The following is a 5,464-nucleotide window of genomic DNA, read 5'->3' on the forward strand; positions in this document are numbered from 1 at the left end:
GGCAGACTTTCTGGATGGCGCTGCTGCAGCAGGAAGATTTTGGGGGGTGATACTCCCAGGGGCAGCTGCTCTGCCCCCCAGCGATGCCCGTGCTTTGCTCTGGGCTGGATCCATCCCGTCCCTCCCGGCACAGGCAGCGGAGGGCACGGCAGCTTCTGGGAAGGCTCCTGACGGCTGATTTTACAGCCTTGGCAGCTCGGCTCGGCCTTCCGTCCGCTTCTGCTTCAATCAAAATAAACGTGCAAAATTAAAGTATCGGAGCCGAGCTCCCCCAGGCAAGGAGAAACAGAAAGATGTTTATTTTCCAGCCCTGAGCTATGTATTCCTTATGAAATGCTTGCTGCTTGCCGGGCTCGAAGGGCTGGCAGGGCTCAGCGGCTGCGGCTCACCAGCGACGGTGCACGCCAGGACAGGGCGAGTGCCCCCGCCCCGGGGCTGCGATCGCCACCGCGGGGCAGCTGCTTAAAAACGAAGGGAAAAAAGGCAAAGCAAGAAACGAGCCGAGGCTGAGGCACGATGCTTTGACAGCTTCGGGTTTCCTTTGGAGCCACGGGGAGGCTGAGGGCTGCGCAAACATGCCTGCCCCGGGGAGCCGGCTACGCGAGGCGCGATGCCGGGGTCAGGGAGGGGAGCAGCGGGCTGGAAAAAGTGGTGGGAGCTGCCAGCACGTCAGGCTGAGCTCTGACACTTCAAAAGAAAGGCACAGCGAGACCCAGAGCCGGTACTGGTGGCAAACACCCGGCCTCTGAGCACGTCCCGGGTCCTCCCAAGTGTGGGGTGAGAAGCAGCTGTAATTACTGATTGCGTTAGTTGGGGAGTTATCAAAGGCCCCGAGCTGCTGGCAGTGGCTCCGTTCTGGATGGAGGAGTGAAGGTTTGCACCTTCAGCCAGTAACTGCAGCCAGCTTTCCAGCCCTCACCCTCGGGGAGCAGCCGAGGCACGGGGAGGTGAGGAAGAGGAGCGCCGAGGGTGCCATGGGCTGCACCAGGTGGGGTTGGGGTTCCCAGCTGTGGCTGGCAGATGCGTGGAGTTCATGGACTTGAATTTGCTGTGGAAATGTTTGTGTCTTCCTCTGAGGGCCTTCAGGGCTCTGCGAGTGAGGGAAGATGGAAAGCACAGGTCCAGTGGCGGCCCACCGGGACCCGCTGTGTTTACTGGGCTTTGGGAATGCTGCGGACGAGGGAGGAAATAGCACATGCACAAAACCCTCTGAGGATGCAGAACTGGGAGGATTTGCGAATACCAGAGAGATCAGAGGGGTTAGAAAAAGCTGCAGGAAACACAAAGGCCCAGTTTGGAAAACGCAAAGCAAATCCATCTGGAGGGGAATAGGGAATGGCCGCAGCACAGCACGTCGAGGATGCTGCGAGCTCCGGGGGGCAGGGGCTCTGCTCCGGGATGTGCCTGCTCGAGTGCTGCCCTCCGCTAGGAAGGAGGAGCAGCCCCTCGAGCCGACCCAGCTGGCTGCACCCTGCTGCCTTAGCCCACGGTGCTTGGTGCCACAATCCCCATCCATAAGCGCGGGGGCGAAGCGCGGGCGCAAAAACGCACGTGTGGGAAATGCCATCCCTGCTGCTGGGATGGAGCCGGGGGTGTTGGGGTGCTTTGAGGGGTGCCTGGGCCACCTCCATCCCTTCCTGCATCTCCTGGGGGAAGCAGGGCAGCGGGAGCGTGGAGCTTTATTGCGACATGCAGGCTGAGGGAGGATTAAAAGCAGATTGATCGGGCCCTAATAGCTGCGCTGTAAATTCCTTCCCCAAATGCTGCATGAGAGCAGAGAAACCCCGGTGTTCCCAGAGCTCCCTTGTTTATTAAACAACCTAATGAAGTGATTTGATTAAAAGCAGGGAAGCCTTTCTGGCTGCCCCGGTGCTTTGTAGCACCCTGGGATTAGTGAAACTGCTACTTGAGAGATGCGAAGTTTTAAGATGTGCCATTGCTAAGAGCAGCTCAGTCCCAGTTTTGCAAGGGTTTGTCGCGTGGCTGACGTTTGTCACTTGGGTGCAGGAGAATGGGGGGGCGCAGGAGCGTGGGGGACCCCGGCGTGTGCCCTGATGCTGAGCCAAGGCAAGGGGCTGCAAGCGAGCGGTGCAGGAGGGCTGCGCAGCCGAGATCCCTGCCTCCCGAGACTTGTAACTCGGGGGTTAAGTGACTTTGCAGAAAACGAGCTCCAGAGCCGGCAGCAGGGTTCCTCCTATAGAAACTCCGCTGCTCCGAATTTCTGAACGTGACCGCAGGGCTGCGAGCGATGAACATCCAGGGAGGAGCGAGGGAGATGAAAGGGAGCGGGGCGAGCGCGGCGGCGGGCGCTTGGCACCCATCGCTGCTCGAACGGGAACCGGCACCAAACGGGGCTGGGAGCTGCTGCCAGGGGCTCCTCGGGGCTGTGCTAATGCTGCTAATTAATAGCAACAGTAGTAAAGAGCTGGTGAGTTTGAGAGAGAAGAGGCTAGCCCAGGCTGTGGAGGGAGAGTGGGAAGGAGCAGCATGAGTTACAGACGTAAAAAGAGAGGAGGCAATGTGACCTCTGCAGATACACAAATTACTCAGCTCCTTCTGGCTGCATCAAAGATTTTCTGACTCACCAGCCGGGGGATTTAACCCCTGGATCTCGGGCTGCACCAGCAGCTCCTCGTCCATGCAGGAGGGTGGTGGGGTGCCAGGTGCCCCCCTCTGCTAGGAGAGGAAGGCTCCGGTGTCCCTGGGGTTTGGGGGGCTCAGTACGGAGCCCCACAACAGGGGAGGTGGAGGAATGAGGATGGAGAAGGTGCCCGCAGGGCTGTCCGAGCCTTCCAGCTGCCCAAGAGCTGGCTGAAATCCTGCAAGCGCGCCTGGCTCTGCCCCTCTCCTCCCTGGAGCCAGCTGGTGCTGGCGGAGCATCTGCAACGCCTTGGGGGGATTTGTCCTGGCAGATGGTCCGTGCGAAGGCCCAGAAAACCTGGCTTTAGCCCAGCACCAGCTTTGCCATCCACCAGCACAGGAGGCGGTGATGGGGGGCTCCAGACAGCCCTGTCCTCCCCTGCTCCCACCCTTGAAGGGGTTAAACCCACCCGGGCTTGGCTGTTTCCTTGTAGCTGGGGGGGGGGGGGCAGGGGGGGGGGGGCAGGAGCTGGGGGGGGACAGGGTGAACGCTGAGCACAGCGGGCATTGGGGCTGTGCTGGGGAACGGCTGGGAGCAAGTGGGGAGAAGCAGGGAGATGAGATGAAAGATGCTCGGCTAGGTGGAAAATACAGGAGGGCTGTGATTTATTCGCCGTTCCCCTTCATCTCCTTTCCTCCCAGTTTTCAGCATGGTTTGCGAAGAGTTTATCTCGAAGCTTGTGCAATGACTGGACTGGCTCCATGCAGAAACGGATTGGGAACAGAGCAAAAAAAAAAAACCACCAAGCCAGGAAAACAAACCTGGAGCTCGAGCGGAGCCCTGATTGATAACCTCGACTCCCAGGGCCTCTGGAGCCCGTCGGCACCGAGCTGGGATTTCACCACGACAAGTTTCATTATGAGATTCCCTGTACCGCCGGGGGAGGCATGAGCCTGGTCGCACCAGCCTCTCCCACTGCATTGCTGCGTCCTTTCCTCAGCCTCGGTGGTTCTCTGCTTAAAAGAAAAAGGGAGAGCAGCAGCTTGAGCTGGACAGGAGCGGGGTTTTCAGTTTCACTGGAAAGGCTGCACACTCTGCTTTTTTTTTTTCCACTCCAAAATAATACACGAACAAAAATAAGAAGTTTCTCGTAAAACAGAACTGTTTGGGGGAGGAAAAAAAAAAACGCACCTCAATTGGACTTGAAGGAAACATTATTTTCTCAATACAATCACAATACTTCAGTGCTATTTTTACCCTCGGTAAAGCCTTCAGTGGGAAACGGAGACGCTGCAGGATGCTTCTGGGGATGAGATTCCGCCCGGGGTGCTGCGTGCTGGAGGCTGCCATGGCACCAGGCACATATCTGCGCTTGTTCCCTCAGCGCTGCTGCCCGGTTTCGAGGCAAAGGATGGGGCTGAAGCAAGGGGACGGGGGCTGTGGGGTGACCCCTGATGCCTGTGCTGGCTTTGCTGCCAAAGCACCCTCAGCTCTGCCCCCTGAAATGGGGAACACCGGAGTCTGAAGGCAGAGCTCCTGCCGGGGCTCCTTTAGGGTGGGAGATGCTGAGACCCCAGTTTTGGGTCCGGTGACGTGCTCACCTCCCCCTGGGCTCCCCAGCGGCTGCCCAGATGTCTGCTCCGTCCCTTTGCACAACGAGCTCTTTGCACAACTGGGCCTCAAATATTTGGGTGATGAGTGGCCGGAGGAAGGGCTGGGTGATGAGTCCATGCTCTGGACGATTCCCAGCTCTACCAAGCTTGGGGGTGATCCAGGGTTAATTACAGCCCTGCTCTTCCCGAGGGGGGAAGGAAAATTTTATAGGGGATGGGGGTGTGAGGATACAGCCCCGGAGGACCGGTCCTGGAATGTTTTTGGAAATCTGATGCTGCCTCCCGATGTTTCCCTGCTCAGCAGTTGACCAAGGGGAGCTGCAGTGCTGCGAGGAAGAGTTAACTCTTGCCTGGGAGCGCTGCAGCTGCTGCAGGGGAGCGGCGAGGTTGGGTTATTGGGTTAGTCCCTGCCTGGGCCAGCTGGGTGCTCGCCCACGGCTGGCATGTGGAAGGAAGAATAGGGCTTGGGGAAGGGGGAGAAATCCTCCGGGTGCTTCCTGGGGAAGGCAGAGACCCAGCCACAGTGGGATCCTCATTCCTTGAAAGAGGCTGAGAGGAGAAAATGGGGCGTTTGCCTGCGAAGGGAAAAGCACAAAGCGGATAAGAAATGGGTTTTGGTTTCCTGGTGGGAGCAAGGGACGTGGAGAGGGTCAAGGACAGGATGCCGCAGCCTAAGTGTGTCCAAATAGTCCCAAATCTGCCGCAAGAGTGGCCGTGGGTCAGAGGGAGATGGGAAAGGCAGCAGGAGGGGCGATGGGGGTGCGTGATGGGGGCACCCCAGGGGCTGAAGGCGGCAGGGTGAGGGGCTGCAGGGGGTGCTGTGCCGGGGGTCTGGCACAAAGGGTGCTGAGAGGGGTTGAGTCAACCCCCCCGGCAGCTCTGAGCCGTTAGTGAAGTGAGCTGAATTTATAGCTGTAATATTTGGAGCAGTTTCGGGGTATCTCTGGGGCTTTGACGAGGCCTGTTTTCTACTCGCGCTCTGCCAAGCAATACAGGCAAATCCGCGCCGGGCGTAACGAGCAGTAATTTAATGGGGCTGCTGAGATTACTTCCCAGATCGGGCTGCCACATCCATCATCCCGGCCCCTCTGCGCTCTCTGGTTTCACCTCCCCATCACGCGCGCACCGACACCGGTGCGGGGTCGGGGACCTCGGGGCTGCCCCCACCACACACTCGGTGCATAGTAAGGGGTTTCCCTGCGGGAATGTCCCCACCTGGGACACACGGGCTTGGTCCCCAGCTGCCGATAACTCCTGGTTTTATCACCTT

At 58.9% G+C, this 5,464-nt stretch overlaps 1 long non-coding RNA gene across 2 annotated transcripts; it reads left to right on the forward strand.

The window, feature by feature from the left end:
* Nucleotides 1–591: 591 nt before the first annotated feature.
* On the forward strand, nucleotides 592–4,808 carry LOC106045896 (uncharacterized). 2 transcript variants are annotated; one of them, XR_001212981.3, is made up of 2 exons: nucleotides 592–988; nucleotides 3,283–4,808. It is a non-coding gene; the product is annotated as an uncharacterized lncRNA (long non-coding RNA). The 2 variants fall into 2 exon arrangements; XR_001212982.3 differs by having other exon boundaries at nucleotides 592–947.
* Nucleotides 4,809–5,464: the final 656 nt, after the last annotated feature.

The sequence above is a fragment of the Anser cygnoides genome, chromosome 25 (assembly GCF_040182565.1).
Source record: "Anser cygnoides isolate HZ-2024a breed goose chromosome 25, Taihu_goose_T2T_genome, whole genome shotgun sequence".
Classification (NCBI taxonomy): Eukaryota; Metazoa; Chordata; class Aves; order Anseriformes; family Anatidae; genus Anser; species Anser cygnoides.